General features: G+C 37.7%; 1 pseudogene; it reads right to left on the reverse strand.

The window, feature by feature from the left end:
- Positions 1–2429: 2429 nt before the first annotated feature.
- LOC150001672 (large ribosomal subunit protein uL10 pseudogene) lies at positions 2430–3363 on the reverse strand (annotated as a pseudogene).
- Positions 3364–21777: the final 18414 nt, after the last annotated feature.

Consider the following 21777-nt stretch of genomic DNA (forward strand, 5'->3'; position numbering starts at 1 on the left):
CCTTTTCCATTTTTATATGTTGATTTGGGGTCTTTCTCCTTTTCCCTTAGTTAGTCTAACTCACAGTTTGTCAATTTCATTTATCTTCTCAAAGAACCAAATCTTAACTTGGTTAATTTTTGTTATTTTCCTGTGTTTTATTTTATTTCATTCTTCTCTAATCTTTATTGTTTTCTTTCTTTTGTTAAATTTGCTTTCAGTTTGTTCTTCATTTTCTAGCCTTTAAAGGCATAGAGTAATGGTGTTTATTTGGGATTTTTCTTGCTTCTTAATGTAGATGTTTATTGCTATGATCTTCCACTTTGCTGCATCTTATAAGTTCTGGTATGCTGTGTTTCCATTTTCATTAGTCTCAAAAAACTTTATTTTCTCTTTAATTTTTACTTTGATCCATTGAGTGCTGATGAAAAGTATTTGATTTCAATGTTTGTAAATTTTCCAGTTTTCCTCTTGTTATTTATGTCAAGTTTCATGCCACTGTGGTCAGAGAAGATGTTTGGTATGATTTCAATCTTGTATTTGCTAAGACTTGTTTTGTAGTTTAACATAAGTTGTATCCTAGAAAATGTTGCACGTGCACTTGAGAAGAATGTTCTATTCTGATGTTGATGGATAGAATATTCCTTACATGTCTGTTAGGTTTATTTGATCTATATAGCGTTTTCAAATGTTTTCTTGCTGCATCTTTAGATAATCTATCTGTTGAGTAGGGTATTGAAGTCTCCCACTATTACTGTATTACTGTTTAACTCTCCATTTAGCTCTGTTAGTTTTTGCTTTAGGTGAATATATATTTACAATTGCTTTATCTTTTTGATGGATTGACACCTCTATCATTATATAATAACCTTTGTCTTTTTTACCATTTTTAGTTTAATGTCTATTTTGTATAAGTATAGCTGCCCCTGATTTTTTGGGGGGCGTTACATGTGCTTGAAATGACTTTTTCCATTTTTTTACTCTTATTCTGTGTGTATCTTTAAAGCTAAAGTGAAACTCTTATAGCAGCATATTATTGGATCTCATTTTTATTCATTTAACCAGTCTTAGTTTTTTTAACTGAGGAATTTGTTCCATTTAAATTTAAAGTAGCTATTAATAGATAAGGACTTACTCTAACCATTTTGTTGATTTTTTTTTTTTTTCTGGTTGTTTTGTAGATCCATTGCTTTCTTATCTTGCTCTATTCATGTGTGTGTTTGTGTGTTTCTGATATCTTTTGTTAGCAGTATACTTGACATTTTTAATGTGTTCATTTGTGTAATTAGTACAGGATTTTCCCTTGTGGTTACCAAGAAGCTTATATAAAATATCTTAAACTTATAACACCCTATTTTAAACTGGTAATAATTTACCTTTAATAGAATTTGTAAACATTTCACTGTTACTTCTCTTCACCCCTACATGTTAGGTTATGGCTATTATAATTTACCTGTCTTTTCTATTAAGTAACTGTTAACAGATTATTATAGCTATAATTATTTTTACTACATCTATATTTTTATAACTTTTCAATTTGAGCTTTAAGTGAATTATGCATCACTATTGCCATATTGCAGAATATAAATATGACTATATATTTACAATTAACATGATATTTCCATTCCCTTTTTGTTTGTTTGTTTGTTTTTATGATGTAAGTTAGTGTTCTTTTATTTCCACTTAAATGACTCCTTTTAACATTTCTTATTAGGCAAGTCTGATGGTAACAAACTCCTCAGCTTTTGTTTGTTTAGGAAAGTCTTTATCCTTTTTTAATTCTGAAAGGTTCACTAGGTATAGAATTCCTGATTGACAGTTATTTTCTTTCAATATTTTTAAAACATCATTCCAATCTTTCCTGCCTAAAGAGTTCTTTTGAGTTATCTTCCAGCAGGCTTGTGGGAATTCCCTTGTATATAACTCTTTTATTTTTTTCTTGTTGCTCTTAAGTTTATTTTTTTGTCTTTGCCTTTTGACAATTTAATTATAATGTGTCTTGGTATAACCCTATTTGGGTTGAATCTATCTGAGGTTCTTTGGACCCCATGGATCTGGATGTCCATTTCTCTACCCAGATTTAGGAAGTTTTCAGCCATTATTGCTTCAAATGTACTTTCTGTGTTTTTGTTTTTCTCTTCTCATTCTGGAATTCCTGTAATGTAAATATTGTTTCTTTTTAATGGGTTCTGTAATCCCCATAGGCCTTCTTCACTCTTTTTTATCTTTTTTGCTCCTTTAACTGGAGAATTCCAAATGTTTTACTTCCAGGTTGCTATTTATTTCTTCTGCATGTTTGATTCTACTATTGTAACTCTCTATTGAATTCTTTAGTTCAGTTATTATATTTTTCATCTCTAAGATTTCTGTTGGTTTTTAAAAATTTTTAAAGAGAAGTAAGCCTTTATTTTCTTATTTCACAAATAAAGCTGACTGAGCTGGTTTGGTGGTTAGTCAAAGAAATCAAACCCCATATCCTCATCTAACTCCTCTGATTCTTCCTTTGCTTCAGATTGGCTGGGGCTGCAGCAGCAGCAGGAGCAGTGGTGGTGGTAGCCACAGGGGCAGCAGCCACAAAAGCAGGTGGATCAGCCAAGAAAACCTTGACCTTTTCAGCAAGTGGGAAGTTGTAATCAGTACCCACAGACAAAGCCATGACTCATTTGTACCCATTGATGATAGAATGGGGTACTGATGCAACAGTTTGGTAACCAATCTGCAGACATATACTGGCAACTTTGTGGACACATCCCAGGAAGTGGGAATGCAGAGTTTTCTCTGTAATGTCAAGAACTTATCTGTTGTAGATGCTCCCATTGTCAAACACCTGCTGGATGATCAGCCCAAAGGAGAAAGGGGAGATGTTTATCAGTGTGGCTTCTCTGGCTCTCACTTTGTCTCTAATCTTACACAGCTGCACATCACTCAGGAGCTCAATGGTGTCCCAGGAGATTTTAGTGGTGATACCTAAAACCTGAAAGGAGGTCTTCTCTCATCCCTGATCCGTGTTATAGGCTGGCACAGTGACTTCACACAGGGCAATGACATCAGCACAGACAGCAGCTGACACCTTATTGGCCAACAGCAAATCCCTGGAATCAGGGAGGTCCCCTTTGATGAACACTAAGCCCACATTCTCCCAGATATGAGGCAACAGTTTCTCCAGAGCTGGGTTGTTTTTCAGATGCCCTCAGGAGGCTTTGCACATCATGGTGTTCTTTCCCATCAGCACCACAGCCTTCCCACAAAGGGACCTGTGGATCTGCTACATCTGCTTGGAGCCCACTTTGCTCCCACAATGAAGCATTTTGGATAATCATCTAGAAGTTAGGTGATCTTAAGGAAGTAGCTGGAATTCCAGGCTGCCCTGTCTTCCCTGCCCATCATGGCAGTGGCTCAGGGATTGCCATGCAGGATTTAAAGATGATGTCACTTTCATGAGGATGCCTGGCAAGAGCAGTTTTTTCTTGATGGTTGCTATACTTTGTTGGACTTTTAATTTTGTTTATGCATTGTTTTCCTAATTTTTTTGTATGTGTATATTCTTGAACAGTCATGTGCCATATAATATTTTAGTCAACAAAAAATAATATATATGACTCATACACCATATAGTCTGGATGTTTAGTAGGCTATACCTTCTAGATTTGCATAAGTATATTCTAGAATTTTTGCACCCATGATGCATCAGAATGTATCCCCATCATTAAGTGGTGCATGACTGTAGTTCACTAAATATACTTAAGAGAATTATTCTGAAATTTTGTCTGATAGTTCATAAGTATTTATTTCTTTAGGATCATATGGTAGTTTTATTAGGTCCCTTTGGTGATATTATAGTTGCCTGATTTTTCATGATGTCTTGATTTCTTGTATTGATATCTGCATATCTGAGCAATTAAGCTCCTCTTCCAGGCTTGACAAGTTCACTTTGGCCAAGATAGTCTTCAGCAGTCAACACAGTTTGGGTTTCTTCATTTGTCTGCTGATTATTTTTGTAAGCCTGTGGATACTGCTATTATTGTCTATTTTGGGGCAAGGTAACTGTTCATGTTTTGAGGATGGGGATAGAGGGTGGAGGAAGAGGTATGTCTCTGGCATAGAGCAACAGGATAGGACTGCTGGCTTGGTTCCCTACCCAAGTGAGGCTATAGAATGGGCTCCCCAGTTTCCTGGTTTCTCTGATCAAGCTTATTTGATGGTTGGGACTGAGTACTGTGAATTAGCTTCTCTATCCTGGCTGGATGAGAGAACGGGATCCAGTTTTTTGTACAGCTTATTATTTGGGGACACAAATCAGCCTAGAGTGTGTACTGAATTCCCATTAGTTTTGTTCTTCAGATGGCAGAAGTCATAGGCTCTGCTCTGTTCCATTATACTTAGAGCTATTAAATGAGCTATACAGCTTCCTGTGTGCTCTGACTACATCAGATAGGTAAAGGCTGTATTCACCACCAGGTAGATTTACTGCCTGGGCACAGTGAGAGAAGACTCTAAAGCCAGTCAAGTTCTTTGTTGTCATAAAGCAAGCCAATCAGCACCCCACATTCCCTGAACAAACATGGCCAGTGGCTTTGCTCTGTAAATTATAGGCTTAGCCAGCCCACCTCTTAGCTTGAGTGCCTCTGGGACACACAACTTTCACTAACTATCTCAAGCCATTCTTGTCAGATCAGGCCTGAAGATGTTCTTCACAGGGGGTGGAACTATGTCTTAGGTCCCATGTCTGGACAGGAAGAGCAGAGGTTGCTCCCGTCTACTCTCAATATCCCCAAAAGGCTCTCCAATGAAGAGCATCTGGGACCAACTACCCTTGGTTGTGACTATGAATTAACCCCCCTGTCTGTTAGCAGCAGAGGAATGCTCTGCACAAGTACAGATAACCCCCATGTAACACAGTTGTTAGTTCCTAACAAATGCCGTCTTATATGAATCCATGTTATACAAAACAAAGAACTAGTACAAAAAGGGGGGTTAGGTTCCAAAAATTAAAAAAAAAATACTATTATATTTTTATAATTAAGAGAAATGTTATTATTAAAGGGATTTTCATCAAAAGTATTACATATTAATATGAATTAAGTAATGTTTTCTTCATCATCACTACTAAGCTCCATTAACCGAATGTGTTTTCTTTTGGACAAGATATCCTCATCCTCTGAACTTTCTTCAGTATTACTTGATTTCTATGTTCTACTTTTTGCAAAAAAATCTGTTGTTTTAGATTGCTTGCTTTTAGTTGAGATATCTCTATCAATTTTGTTATACGGTGCTGAGCACTTTAGAAGTTCTCTCTTAAACTTTGTGCTCCTTTCAGCACAAGGATCTTCATTTAAGAAATATGACTAAACTGTTCAGGTAAGTCTAGACCTTTCTTTATGCTTTTTAGAGTAAACTATTCAACTTCTTCATTTTCATCAGTGCTATCCTCCCCTAAGTTATCTTGACATATTCCAGAGGTCATTCCCACCAAAACTGCTTCATCAGTTTCTTCTTCTACCAACAATTCTTGGATATCTTCTACAGTCATATCATCAAAACCTTCCCCTCCTAAAGAACTTAGCAAAATCTACTACTGCATCCATTCTGTTTTCTGCTGGCTCAATTAGATTTTCACTTTTAATTTACTCCAGCCATATATTTTTCCAATAAGCGTTTAATGTTGTCAGTTTTATTTCTTTGATGGATGAGTTTATTAGATTAATACAGTCCAAAATTTTATCACATTCAGGATTGCACAGGGATTTCCCTAATTTTGTGTTGTACAGGAGTTTCCCCCAATTCTCTTACCATGTTAGAGTGAAACCATGTTATAGAAGTATCATGTTATACAGGGGATACCTGTAATGGTTTTATTCTAAAAGTGATCAGTTCTGCCTGCCCACCTCTTGGCTCCAGTGCTATTGGACTGTGCTGCTATTGGAGTAGTTGCCAGTTTTTCTGGTTAGACACTGCATAGTGGGTTGGGCTGTGATTCATCTCCTTGCTTGAGCATGAGCAAACCTGGCTTTAGAGCCAGCAAAACTCTTCATTTGTGGATTTGAAATAGGCAAATCTGCACCCCACTGAATTCATTGGTCAGAGTCTCCCTCCCCCACCCGACTTAGTTCTGCAGATGAGCAAGGACACTGGTTGAGATTACTACTTGGGCACTGCACATATGAAGTTGGTGTGCCAAGATTTGGTGGTGGTTGTTGTAAGCCCCTCTCTTTCCTCTCTCAATCAGATTTCCAGTGTTGAGCACCACAGATTTCCCTGCAGTCCCCTTGGTATGAAATCAGAGTAGGGGCTCTTGCAAATAAACCTACAGTATTAGGGGTGGAGGTACTGTTTGTACTCCTGGGTTATTTCTCACTGGAGAAACTGAAGGCTCAGGGGAGAAAAATATCCCCATGGTGCTGTGTGGGCCTGTGTAAAGGGTAATGCAATCAATGTATAACCCCTTCTACTACCCTTCCAATGCAGTCTGTCTTGGTTTCTGAGGTATAGTGAGTGCTTTAGCCTTTTCACCCCCATATTCTAGGATTCTTTCAATGATGTCTTGTTCTTGAATAGTTGCTGTGTTAAAAAAAGAAAGGAAAAGAAAAAAAAAAAAAAACTCAACCGAGTAAATTTGGAGATCTAATTGGCTTTCTTAAGCTATTTATGAATCAGGAAGCTTTTCATCTAGCACCTTAAGGGCACTTCCAGTGGTTGTGCAAAATGTAAGATCTGTATAAGAAGAAGGCTGGGGCAAGGAAGCTATAAACAAAAGAAAAGAAAGGATTATTTGGGGATCAGAACATCTTTTCCTTAGTGGTAGAGGAGGAGAAGAGTTTTTATTATGCAGATTGTCTCTTCCATCCGTGGGGGATGGAGATGGCCCATGTGATATCTTCCCTTGCTGGTGCTTGACCAGGAAATTGCAGACTAGTGGATTAACATAATGTTTCTGGGTGAGGTTGAAACTGCAATTAGGTTAGGTATTAAGTCTAGGTTTTGCATCATGGACTTTTGGCATGACTGATGCCATTTTGGGTCTGCGGTTTTCTGTTTAACAGTCATCTTGTCAGGAGGAGTGAAGTTAAGGAAAATGTATACTGACATATTAGTGGAGTCGTCTTCCCAATCTATGCACTTAAAGTAAAACTAAACCTATATTGAGAAGCATCTAAAACCATGTCTTTCACTGATGTTTAGTAAATGTTTCTTGAGTGGTGATTAGGTACTCCAAAATTATTTCTGACACAAATAATTTTTAAAACATCTTTTATATGATTAAAATAATGAACAGTCAATCTTTCTATGGGCTTACAGAAACTTTAAGGGGCTTTTGTCTGATTTTAATGTAGCTTTAAAATATTTTCATTGACCTAAAATGTTAAAATTGCTTTGGATTAATTAAATGTTCTTAAGAGGATAGAAGTGAGACCTCTAGGGCTATATAAACGTGTGTTTTTTTTTTAATTTTTTAAAAAATTTTATTTATTTTTAGAGAGGTGGGAAGGTAAGGAAAAGGAGAGGGAGAGAAACATCAATGTGTGATTGCCTCTTGCACACCCCCCACTGGGGACCTGGCCTACAACCCAGGCTTGTGCCCTGACTGGGAATAAAACCAGTGACCCTTTGGTTCACAGGCTGGCACTCAATCCACTGAGCCACACCACCCAGAGCTATTTCTTTGTAATAGAATTTCGGTGCATGCAGGAACCATCTTACTGCAAAAGAGGATATCAGGAAAGATCCGGGTAAAGGTAAAATTTAGCAACTATCTAAAATTAATTCAAAGTTCTCGTGTTGTCTGGTAGGTTAGTCTGGAATAAATAAATTAAAAGTCTTGGTTTGTTTGACTTTTCCTGACAGTTTCTAAGATGCTCTCAAAAGCTAATTTAATAGTCAGCTTATTTCTGGAATATTCCAGTCTGGTAAAGTATTATAAGTTAAAGACAAGGAAAGGACAAAGCCATGGCTAATGGTCATGGTCCAATAAAGTCAAGTCTATTTGCCTTCAGGGCTCAATTCAGGATCCATCTGTTTAGCCAGATTTTTTTCCTAATTGATGAGAAGTTAGTGCCTTAATTTTAAAATTGCATCATTTTATTTTATTTTGATGGTTTTACTTTTATAGTCATACTTTCAGTGATGTTTGATATTGGTGTATTTTTAGAAATAAAAGTATATACTGATTATTATGTTTTTGACCTTTGAGTAGGTTTCATTTTCTTACTGTTAAAAATAATACTGATGAAAGCATGCCAAATTTATTTTAAAACACTTTTTTTTTTATAAATTATTCAACAAGAAAATTTATTGCTATCTCTGTAAGACTTTACTCTCCAGTTGGCATAAAAAATGTTAATGTGCTAAGCAGAAAGAATAATATTAAGACCGCTGACATTGTGGGATTCATATTTTTTTAAAGAATGAAAGTCATTTCATACTTTTAAAAAACACTAAGTACCTGTTCTAGGTTATATTTGTTGTGATTAAACAAGCACAATAAAGAAAAATATTTTAACAAAACTGAAAAAAAAGTGTGCATTTGAGAAACACAATAGGCTTGACTATAAAATCAAATTTCTTTGTATTATTTTCCTTAAAGAAAAAGGGTCTCTTGTAAACTAACCAAGGTTCCTAGAAAACTGAAAGGACAATAAAGCCACATAAAGAATAATGAATTAGCATAATCAGAGTTAGTTGTACTTGATTCTGACTCTGAGTTATGAGACAGCCAGTAGCCCCAGGTACTGGGATTCATTGTTTTAGAAACAAAGGTTGTATATGCTGCTGCAATGATTATGGTGGACAAGTTTTCCTAAATCAGAAAGAATAGTGAACCTTCAAATTATTATATACTCTCCCATTATCAATGTCTTTTTAAAAAATATGTTTTATTGATTATACTGTTAGAGTTATCCCAATTTCCCTTCCCTCTGCTCCCCTCCACCTGATGGACCCCCTCCCTTCAGTTGTCCCCCCCTTTTAGTCCATGTCCATTGGTTGTGCATGTAGTTTTTCTCAAGATCTTCCTATCTACTCCACTCCCTCCTACTATGCTTCTTAATTCCTGCATCATCTCCCTCCTTTTTCCCCCTTCCCCCTCCCTGCTGACTTCCCCCAGTATGTTCCCCATACCTATAGTTCTTTTTCCACACTCGTTGCCTACTTAGTTTGCCTTTGTTTCAGTTCCCTAGCTTCTGTTGTTGGTTCTTGTGATGCAGTTTTCATTTTAATGTTCATAGTTTTGATCCTCCTTCTTCTAAACTAGTTCCTTTAACATCTCATATAATAGTGGTTTGGATCTAATGAACTCCTTCAGTTTTATTTTGTCCTGGAAGCACTTTCTCTGCCCTTCTCTTCTTAATGAGAGTTTCGCTGGATAGAGTATTCGTGGTTGTAGGTTTTTGATTTTCATTACTTTGAATATTTTTTGCCAGTCCCTTCTTGCCTGCAGGGTCTCCCTTGAGAAGTCAGCTGATAGTCTAACTGGGACCCCTTTGTACATGATTCTTTTCTTCTCTCTTGCTGCTTTTAAGATTCTCTCTTTAGCTTTAATTTTTGACAATTTGATTATAATGTGTCTTGGAGTGGTTCTCCCTGGGTTCAGTTTTTCTGGAACTCTCTGTGCTTCCTGGATCTGTAAGTCTATTTCCTTCCCCAAGTTCGGGAAGTTCTGCTTCATTATTTTTTCACATATTTTTTCAATTGCTAGTTCTTCTTCTTCGCCCTCTGGCAATCCTATAATCCGAATGTTCGATCTCCTTTAGCTACCCCAGAGGTTTCTGATCCTCTCACTTTCTTTCCTTTTTATTTCCTCTTTCTGCACTGGTTTACTGTTTGTTCCTTCTCTATGTTCCAGTTTGTTGAGTTGATCTCTGGATTTTATTTCCTCACCACTTGTCTCGTATGTGTTTTCGTTCTTTTCAGTATGAGTGGCTTTCTTTCCCTTTCCTGTCCTATTTTAAATCTTTTGTTAATTCTGTAAGCCACCTTATAACAATAGCTCTGAACTGAGCCCCTGAAAAGTTTCTTATTTGTTCATCTGTCAGATTCTTCATCTGCTGCCTGGTGAGCTGCGTCACCAGGATTTCAATCGTTGTTTCTTTCATTTTGACAGATTTGTGTTTTGCTTTGCTTCCTGGGCAGGCTGTGCGGGGCAGAGCCCCGTGTATTCATCACTACCCAGGGACTGGAGGTGATCCCAACCTTTTTCATCACACTGTGGCGCTTTGTGTGGGGGCGGAGGGTCAAAGGTGGATTTCTGCCGTTATTCTCCCCTGGGGGACTGGGATCCACCCTCCCGCCCTCTGGGCCTCACTGTCCGGTGCAATAGGGGGGCTGCCTTTCCCCGCGTCGGGGTCACGAGCTTCCAGGGCTCGACTGCAGCTGGGATTGTTCCCCCTGCCACTCTCCCCACTGCTACTGCAAACAGCCCCACCTGACCTTTCTGTTCTGCTTCCGATTTTGCCCCTCCTACCCGTCCAGGTGAGCACTGCTGGTTTATAACTTCATACATTGGGCTTCCATGTAGTTTTATTTTCTGGGATTTCTGGTTACCTTTTGTTTTGAGGTAGTTGTATTCCTTTCAAGTTGTAGAGGGAGACCGAGCATGTCCGTCTAAGCTTCCATCTTGGCCGGAAGTCCCCATTACCAATGTCTTATTCTAAAAACATGGATGACCTTCCTTATTTGAATTCAGAATAAAATTTTTTTAAAAAAAGAAGAATCAACACAGAAAGTATTTTGAGAATATTCTTCAAGTCTCTGTATTTATTTCTCACATCTATAATAAAATAAAAGCATACCGTAGTTTTTTAGTCATTGTTTTCCATTTTGGTTTTTGCAGTATACAAGATGTAAAGCTAAAAGACTTCACATATCTAAATTAATAAAAGAAAAAAATAAGAAGTTTGTTCCTCCAGAAAAAAAACAAACAAACTTTTTTTTTTCATTTATAAAAGGTTGCCTTAGACTAATGGTCCTCAAAATCTGGTCTCTGGACCAGCAGCAGCATCACCTTAGTACTTGTTATAAATTCAGATTCTTAGGTCTCATTCCAACCTGTTGAATCAGAAACTATGAAAGTAAAGCCCATCAATTTGAATTTGAAAGATTCCCCTGCAATTCTGGTAGTAAAGTTTGAGATCAATTGCATTAGACTATGAAACCTAAAGTGACCAAGCTAAAATAGATAGATCAAGTTATGACCTATCAAGTTATGGCTATTTGTTCTATAAGTCAACCACTTGTTACATCTTCATCATAAACTAATGTGTAGTTATTCCTGTTACCTTTTTCTGTTGGCCCTTCTTTCTATGTTTCTTCATGACCCCATTAACTAAAGCTGTAGAGAGTCAAAGAGAGCAGTTTCCAGAGTATCATATGAGTTGCTTTGATTTGGGGAACTTTTATATTTAATTTAAAAATTGCCCTGCTATCCCTTGGGTTATTAAACATACTCCACTACTGATCTGATTTCTCTGTATTATCCCCTTTTAATTGATTATTCATATTTTAGTCAGTGTACTCTTTCTAAAGTACATACCTGATCAGGTCCAAATGCTTAAAAATGGCTTGCAAAGCTCCTTTAGGCTCTTATTTCATCTATCCACTCTTTCTCTCCCCCAAACTTCTCCTATGCCAGCAATTTTCAACATTTTTCATCTCATGGCACACATAAACTAATTACTAAAATTCCGCAACACACCTAAAATATATTTTTTGTCGATCTGACAAAAAATAGGTATAATTTTGGCTCATTCAAACTGGACAACTATTGTGTTGGCTGTTGTCTTCTTTTCTTTCTTTTCTTCTTTTTTTTTTGACAACCTAAGGGAAAAGAAATCAGTGCCCCTAACTAAATAGTCAGGTATTGAACATTTTAAAAATTCTTGCAGCACACCAGTTAAAAATCCCTGTTTTATGCTATAGCCATACTAAAGTTTACTTTAGTATGTTAGTTTTAACCTGATGTGCTTCTTTCTTCTCCTATCAGGACAACACATGTTATTTTCTCTGCTTGGAACACTGATCTCTGACAGATGGTCACTTCATTTTCACTCATTCATCCAAGTCTGTGACATGATTTCTTTAAAGAAAACTTAACTGATTATTCAAGCTTAAAATAACACTCTGTGAAGTACCTTAGAATCGCCCTTATGACACTTTGTTATAGCTCATTTACCTACTTGAAATTTCCAGTGGACTGGAAAATTAAAGGTATTGTTTGTATATATATTATTAATGTTTCATTCATATATCTAGCAGAGAACATGTACATAATGTTTACAATAAAGTTTTTTGAGAAAAAGAATGAATAAGTTGAAACAACCTAAAGACAGGAAATAGAAACAGCAAATTAAAAGTAAATAATCAGTGAACCAAAAGCAAAAAAAAAAAAAAAAAAAAAAGTAGGGTAATGTAGACTCAGGAATGAAAGTTGTACATTAAATGTGCTGTGATAGACATGGGTCTCAAACAACAGACCTCCCAGGGAAATATCCTTTCTCTTACACTTTCCTGACACTTTAATCCATTTCTTTCCATCTTGAGTGTAGTAATTGCCTTCTGGCAAAACATTTCATGGATGACGTTGTCTTATTAAAGGAAGGCCATATTATATAATGGGTCAGCATTTCCTATACCATGTTCCTCAAGCACTAGATTCACATGATTTTAATAGACATTTCATATAAAAATAAATTATGGCCAAATAAATTTAGAATGTACTAGATCTAAATTAAGTTAAGCAGCTTTCTTTAGTGCAGACACATTCAGAATCTTTATAATGCTAACCTAATTTGTAAATCTCCAAAAGAGAAAATAAATAGCCAGAATTTCTTTGGAATTTTTTTGAGAGATATATTGTAAAATTAATTGTAAATTCATCAAAAGCAGTTTGAGAAACATTAGTTTAAAAGTGTCAGTAAATGTTTTACTCCAAGAAAGTTAAAGGAAAAAGAGAGGGTTCTGCAGAGAGATTTCCTCTATCTCTCAGGAAACAAATTGAACAGAATTATTTCATGACAATACTGAAACTTTGTGAGCTCAAAAAAAGAAAATCTGTATATAAAAAGTGACCATGTTTTCAAGAATATTTAGAAGTATTCATTAAATGCATACAATATGTAACATGTTAAGTAAAGGATCTTGATCATTCTATAACTACATGCTCTTGTTGAACTGTGTTGCATAGATGTTCTGAATTGCAGACTACAAATGAAAAACAGTTCAGAGAAAGAGTATACCAATGCTGACTGACATAGACAAAAAAATAAAATAAAAATACAGGAGGGACCTGAATGGGCCCTGAGGGAAAACAATATGGACCTTTCCGGAGTCTTAGAACTTGGCATTCAGATTACACTGAACAGTGGAATGAGGCACCATTCATTTCCACAGTTAGGCTGTGGGTGTCAGTGGTGGGTTTAGTGTCATTTCTACTCTTTGTACACATTTGTATTTAGAACGACCTGGCAGAAAAGACACCGACCCCCTTAAAAACATAAATGCCTACCTGATGGACCAGACTGGAGGTGAGTGGTGCTTGCTCTTCTCAAGCTTGAGTTCCTCCAAAATAAACTCACCTCAACAAGGAAAGTTGGACAAGTGAACAACATGTGGTGCCAAGATCTAACTTATTTGAGGAAAGTGATGTTAGGCACACTGCCCACTTAATTCCAGGACTTCTTTAAGCAGACATTCTGGTACTGAAGGGAAATTTAGAAACTGACAGTTAGAAAGGTTTGTACCATAAGAAAGAACTATTAAAGAGCTCTTATACCTGGGGTCATGGAAGCCTTTTGTGGAGGACCCCTAACTGGACTTATTTTAGAGGGGCTTCATGGACACCATGTGTGTGTGTGTGTGTGTGTGTGTGAGAGAGAGAGAGAGAGAGAGAAAGAAAGAGAGAGAGAGAGAGAGTGAGAGAGAGAGAGAGAGAGAGAGAGAGAGAGAGAGAGAATGTTTTCATGCATCATCACTGCTCTTTCCATTGAGAAATGATTTTCTTCCATTCAGTGTGGTTCTGAGGGGGCCTGTGAATCACACAGTTTCACCATTGCTTTGCCAGAGGACTGTGTGCCAAATCTGTCCAAGTTCATCAGATAACCTATCTCCCTAATCAATGAGTATGACAGTCCAAGAGGTGTACATGTAACCCAAGCAGGACCTATCTGAGTCCTTCATGAGATTAGACACTGGAAAAGAGAGTCTCCCTTTTGGTTCATAAACTATAGAGATATTGATATGAGGTTGACAATGGTCCTCTTTCCTACCATTTGGAAAAAAACTTGCATAAGAATAAAGTTGTAACCTAGAGGGAAGCAGAGAAATTGAGCCAGACAACTTTGTTAGAGACCCTGGATCAAAATTTTCTCAGTCTTTGTCATACTTAGATTTCACAGTTATATGACTCAATACTTTATTTATTGACTTACCTTATATGCTTACTTACTTCAGCGGCCTCAATTTGTTTTGGTTTCTTTTAGAGAGAACCTTTACTAATGAATATACAATTCTTATTTTACATAAGCAAATAAGAAGGATGAGGCCAGAGGCAGGAGTGTTCATCAGGATCTTGGGGAACCTGGTACCAGGGATTCAGGAAGAGGTGATTGATGTTTGGGTGAGCCACAGACTTGAAGAGTTGCTAGTGCTTCCAGCAGAATTAGTAATAACATTTCATGTCCAGTTGCACGACTGAGGAGGACAGCAATAAATCACTGGCAATGCCACAGGGGCCATGGTCAGCTGATGGGAGAAAGGGGTTTGGAAATGGGGTTTGACCTTTAGGAGCTTTATTTGAGGTATTGCTTCCTTGGAGTCTGACAAATATTTTATAATTCACCATCAACAAGTGTTGGAAATTTCTAAAAAAACAGAAGTCTTTACAAAGCCTGGAATTTCTCCTAGCAAGGTTGGTGTAGGCTTGTAGTTATTATTACATAAGATACAGTTTTAAGTGTAACCTCAGACTACTTATGTTGAGAAAGGAGTGAGGAGAGGTCATTCCAGAGAAAGGAAGATATTGACAATGAAACTTTCACATATCCATAAGGCTTGAGGATACCAGAGTGACAAGACAAAGATAAATTTTGCAGGGGATTGTAAAATATCAGGTTGGCTAGTTACAAGAAAGTTGGGTCAGGGTGCAGCTTGTCAGAGGAGTTTGAATTAGGTTTAATATAAAATAGGAGGTATGAAGAGGGTTATGTCACCAAATAATATGAATTTGGCATCACCTGTTTCATTTGTTTGCAATATAAATACAACTACAGTTCTCATTTTCCAGTTGGTTATTAGGAATTTTCAAGTTTCCTTACACTACACAAGGCTATCAATTTCCCCTTTAAAGATGCGTCCCTATACTCTCACCCCAGAACCAACACAATGCAATTAGCTCTGCCTCCAAACACCAGAGGGGGAGAATAGGGGACTGCAAAGTCAGGTTAACCAACTTCCTCCACTGGTTTGGTCAGGGCATCTCATACAGTCAGAGGATGTCTCTCCCCTCCTGCATGGGTGTGCTTGCTAGTTCAAGTAGCTGTACAGGATGGAGTAGTGACTACCTTTCAGCTTCAAGGATAAAGATCTTAGGTAAATATTTACTTTCTCAGACATCATTTTCTAAAACAGAACAGTATACACAGTGGCTGGGTCTGAACTCATGCTGACTCACAAGGACACAGGAGCGCAGAGATGTTCTTAGAGGATAAACTCAAAATTCCACAAGCTGCCTCCCAGCAGCTGACCATGGAGTAAACTTTGCTGCCCTGCTGCACATTGGCTACAAGTTTAACAAAGCCAAGTGTTCTTGAGGATGTGAATAAACTGTGAGTTTTATAAAATGCTGGTAAGAGTACAAATAGTTACACCTACCCTGAAAATATTTCACATCAAGAATTGTATGTGTTTGTATTCAATAATTTTACTCCCTTAATATATGCTTGAGATGAATATATGAATGCACTATTGACAAAAGAGGGGAAAATGATTGAAATATTTAGCAATGCAGAATGACTACATAAATTATGTCATACAATGAATTAAAATTCAGCAGTGAAAATCATGAACAAGAGCTACACTTGTCAACATGAATAAATCTCACAATGTTGAATAACAACAAAAGTCATAGAAAAACACATACAATTTGAAAACATGTATTATTTCAAAAATTTATATATAGCCAAGAAAACTAAAAATATATAGCTAAAGGATATGTACATGTGTGATAAATTCACAAAGGGTCCTGTTTAGCTCTAGAGGAGGTGAGAGTTGTCTGATCAGAGACAGACATATTGGTGGGACTTAAATGATATCATTATATCAAAGATATATATTATAGAGAACATGTGTTTGTTTTCTTCTTTATACCATACATTATATGTTTTGTGCTTATACATCTACATACACACACATATTTTTTTCATAATTAAATTATTTTAAAGAGTCCTTTTAGTGGCCTCCCTAGTTTTGTAAGTACAAGTCCAGTGAGTAGATCTCCATGGCTTTTCTTGACTCCTTGCAAAATTTTAGGGAGATGAAGAATCATTTGCATAACAATCTCTGGGAATTTCTGAGAAGGGAAAGACCAAAATACAAACTCCTCCCTAGCTGTTCTCTGTAAACAACCAGAGACAATTATGACCATGTCATTAGACATTGGGAAAGATTTTTTAGTAAAAGACTTCCAATGGCTAGATGGCCACCCATCAGTTCTTCCAACTGTTTGATCTCCAAGTCTCTCCTCTGCAGATGTCCATGGCTCCAGAGTACATCCTCTTGTTTGCCAATCTACCCTACATTTGTTGAACATTTCCACTCTTTCAACTTTTCTCATTCTCTCTTCCTTTCTTCACTTACTTCTCTCTTTCTCTTTTTAACTTTGTTCTCTACTCATCCAATTCTTAAAGCCCAAAGTAATAGAGGTGGGTTGAAAAAAAGAAAAAGAGAGGGAAGTACTTACAAAAACTTGTTCTGAATATACTCATTGTGTCCTTATAGGTATTTAAGGGGGATGGAACCTCTCATTAAACAAGTATAGCAAGTGTTTAGTTTTTTAGCAGAATTAGAGTATTTAACCCTGTAAGTGAATGTCACTGTGAGTGATGCTGACAAATTTTCCTAAAAGTGCCAGTGTCACTCCCAGCGACTCTTTTATATGGCTATAAATGTAAATAACAATAGAATAATTCTTATTTTATGTTTTGTTCTCTTTTTTTGTACCTCAGGTTATATATTGATATAATTTTTTCTCATGTTGATCTAAATTTCGAATTACACATGGCACTCAAAGGATTAAAACTCTAAGAAGAGGCTGTAGTATGCTGTTTATTTCAAGATTTGTTTGACAAAATATTTCTGTTTTCCAAATGCCTATCTGATAATACTGTTATCAGTGGAAAACTTTTATGGGAACTACTGAGTTTTAATTATGACCAACAGTTTTCTCATAGTAAAAGGAGAAGGAGTCAAATATTGTATTTTTTCTATATTAAATATTGGTAAAAATATGTTTTATTGAATTTTCCTACTTTCTTCAATAGATTTTTGATTGATATACATATAACAAATTCTCTATGGTAAATATTGCAGTTTAATGAATGCCTTTCAACATAATCACCTTTAAAAAGTTTTTACATTGTGCTTTCTTTTCTTCCCAATCCTGAAGGAGTGTCCACTCTATATTAGATATTATCTTAGTGTTAGGGACACAAGAGTGAACAATATAGACATAATTACTGACCTCCTAGACCTTATATGTAAGGAAAAATAATTAGAAATTAATCACCTCTTTTAAATGCACTTAATATAAAAGTAAAATAAAGGACAAAATTTTAAGGCAACTTTAATGTAATTTTTAGCCCCAAATTATTTTTTTCCAAATTATTACAATATGTCATGGAGAATACATGATTTAATGTGATTAGTAAAAGTAAAGATGAAAACATACTGTAATCAAATCCCATAATAGAATGAAGACCTAGCACAATAAAAATTGTTAACATAAAGAAAATATTTATAATAATAATTATACTAGAAAAGATTATTCAGAAGTGAATCATTAAGATTTAATTAAGATGTCAGTGGAGTCAATGGAAGTTATGCTGCCTCCTCCGAGCCCAGAACTGGAATTACAACTAAATTTTAGAACAACCCATCAAAGATGGAATAATCAATGGAAGACCAGCAGAAAAGAAGTCTTTCAGCCAAGGATTTACAGAACCTACATCAAAACTTGTAGTAAGGGCAGAGAAACCCCAGGAGGGATGGCCCTGTGCTGCATGGCTGAGCACCTAGAAGGATAGCTCAGCAGCAGACGTCCCCACTGAAAAAAGTGGTATCTAAACCCTGAGCCAAGCTCCCCAGTCCAGAGCAACAGAGCTGAGAAGAGCATCTGGTGGTAGCGGTCAGTGGTGATTCTGTCTACCAGGGAGACAAGCGAAAATTTCTAGAAACCCAGGTACCCTCTTAAAGGGTCCACACTCAGGATCCTTGGCAGCCATTGAGCAGCCACTCATCCTGGGGTCCTGCAGAGGGAGTGTAGACTGAGGGGACTAGAGTCTTGTGAGAACAGATTGGGCTGTGAGGTTCTGGGGTGGAGGTGGGGTGGAGATCTGGGAAATGGTCACCAGGGACCTTGTGCTGGGATCCTCACCTAAATCACCCACAGATGGCATCTTTCCTGGAATGAAACTCACTTCCCATCTGTATAGGGATAGGGAGACTACACAGGCCCTGCTATCCAAAGCCCCACTCTCCCAGCACCATGTTGCCCACCCAAGTTCACTCCCTGTGGGAGGAAGCTGCTGAACAAGCCTGATATACACATTCTCTTGAAAGGATTATGAGGAAGAGCCAAAGGAGAATCAAAGACAGCTGTGTGGCTCTTCGGCAAAGACAAGTTCCCTTCCCCTCCCACTGCAGTTTGGAAGAGCCTAGCTTCAGACCATAGAAGCCCAGCTTCCAGCTGGTCTCCAGTACCCTGCCTCCCCTAAGAGAAGCCCCAGAGTTCCCCACCAGCTGCCAGAGGGCCCTGTCCCCCAGGAATAGTAGCACAGCTGGCTACCCACCCAGAGCACCCTGTCCACCCTCTCACCCCCTGCCCAGCATGGGGAGCTATCAGTTGGCAGTCTAAAATCGCTGCTCTGCAGGGCTGTAGCAGCACAGCTGTCTGCTACATCAGTAGCAGAGGAGCCATCCACTGGAGGAGTAGCAATCACCCCCCAACCTCACCAAAACAGGTGTCTCAAGCCTTCACAGGAGACCCAATAACCCCATCAGGAGAGAACAATTAGCTCCACCCTCCTGACTCCTGGTGGCACCGTCTGGCTGAGCTTGTGTGCCTCAGTATTGTAAGTCAGGTTTCCCAGTGCAGAAGACTTTCCAGGAGCTCTGGGAAGACTCAGAAAAGCTTGAGTTGTGTGGCTCTTTGCAGTGGGGGGCGGGGTGGTGCATTTTTTCCATGCACTCCAGATCAGCACCACTGTTGTTGTGCGAAGGTTTCTCTTCACATAGCCAAACCTTGGTCAGTGTGGGCCTGGTGAACACTGCTGGACTCATCCTGATGAATCCCTAAGAACCAGACACCACAAAGATCCATGAGTGCACAGAAGGTAGTAGCTGACCTTGGTATACCCTGACACTGTTATTGAGTGGCTTCAAACCCAGCACTGGTGCCAAGAATGAAGCCTCATCAATCTGGTGAACACTACTCACGCCTATCTGGTGACTCACTGAGCATCTCCCTCAAGCCACTCAGTACTGCCAGAGGCTCTTTCAGTTAATGAGCCTAACATGCAGCTAGCTAACAAGTGAAGGCAGCTTGTGGATCCTTGGGTCCCTGCAAACTCAGGGCTGGTGGAAAATAGCACTGGTGCACAACTGGGCCTCATCCAGCCACAGCAGAAACAGCCACAAACTGCATGCCAACTGTAGCTCCAAACAGGAAGCCGAGGGACTATCGCTGGTGGCGCCTGGCAACAATATGCACTGAATCCCTTCCTAAGGGACCCCCAGTACCAACACACCCAGGGGATCAGACCACATCAGAACATGACCCAATTAGTTCCACAAGTGGCACACGCAAGCAATAGGAGATCTCAACAAAAAACAGACCCGTGGGGGAAATTCAGCTTTGTGGAGACAAGGCTCACACAGAATCTCAAACACTGGGTTTGGGGTCAATCCTTATAGGCAACAGAGGAGCAACCCCTCAACTACAACAGGAGGGTTCACATAAGCAACACAGGGGACATTCCTGGAGCACCTAGCTCAGGTGATTAGGGAAAAGCACCTCTGAGCCTCACAAAGCACCTATGACATAAGCCCATCATACCAAGATATAGCAGAGCCACCTAATAACAGAAATATATACAGAAAGGCAGCCAAAATGCAGAGACAAAGAAACATATCCCAAGTGAAAAACAGGAGAAATCACCAGAAATAAAAACTAGATGAAATAGAGGCAAGTAAGCTACCAGATAGAGTCCAAAACAATAGTTGTAAGGATGCTCAAAGAACTTAGAGAAAACTTCAACAGCAAAAAAAAGGACATAGAAACCATAACAAAGAATCAGTCATAAATGAAAAATACAATATCAGAATAGAAAAATTCACTAGAAGAAATCAACTTAAGCTAGATAAAACAGAGGACTGAAAAAACATTTTGGAAGACAAGGTATCAGAAAATACCCAATCCAACCAACCACCACCACCACCAACAACAAAAAAAAACTATTTGAAAAAGTGAAATAGTATAAAGCACCTCAGAAAAAATATGAAGTATAAGAACACCTGCATTATAGGGGTATCAGAAGGAGAAGAGAGAAACCAAGGAATTGAGAACCTATTTAAACAAATAATGCCTGAAAAATTTCTAACCTGGTGAAAGAAAATAGACAAATAAACTCAGAAAGTGCAGAGAATCCCAAACAAACTGAACACAAAGAGGCCCACTCCAACACACATCAAAATTTAAATGGCAAAGGTTAAAGACAAAGATTTTTAAAAGCAGCAAGAGAAAGGTAGTTAGTCACCTACAAGGAACCTCCCATAATGCTGTCTGCTGATTTCTCAACCAAAACATTTCAGGCCAGAAGGGACTGTCATGAAGTATTCAAAGTAATAAAAAACAAGGACCTACAACCAAGACTACTCTGTCCAGCAAGGCTATCATTTAAAATTGAAAGTGAGATGAAGAGCTTCCCAGACAAGAAAAAGTTAAAGGAATTTATTACCACCAAACCAGTATTATAAGAAATTTAAAGGGTCTTCTGTAAGAAGAGGAATTGAAAAAAGAGAGGACCAAAGTTATAAAAAATAAAATGCCAATATATATGTATCTATCAATAATCACCTTAACTGTAAATATCTTAAATGCTCCAATCAAAAGACATAGGGTACCTGAATGGATTATAAAACAAGATCTATATTATGTTATCTATAAGGGATTCACTTCAGGTGGAAAGACATTCACAGACTTAAAGTAAAAAAAAATGAAAAAGGATATACCATACAGACAGAAATGAAAACACAAAACTGAGATTGCAGTACTTATATCAGATAAAATAGACTTTAAAACAAAAACTATAATAAGAGACAAAGAAGGACACTACAAAATAATAAAGGGAGCAATATGTCAAGAGAGTGTAATCATTGTAAACAACTATGCACCCAACATAAGAGCATCTAAATATATAAAGCAAATCTTGATGGGCATAAAGGGAGAGAGTGACAGTCAGAATAAAAAATTTTAACACACCATTGACATCAATGGATAGATGTTACAGACAAAAAATGAACAAGGAAACAGCGACC

This window comes from Furipterus horrens, unplaced genomic scaffold (assembly GCF_987537825.1).
Source record: "Furipterus horrens unplaced genomic scaffold, mFurHor1.1.pri manual_scaffold_9, whole genome shotgun sequence".
NCBI lineage: Eukaryota > Metazoa > Chordata > Mammalia > Chiroptera > Furipteridae > Furipterus > Furipterus horrens.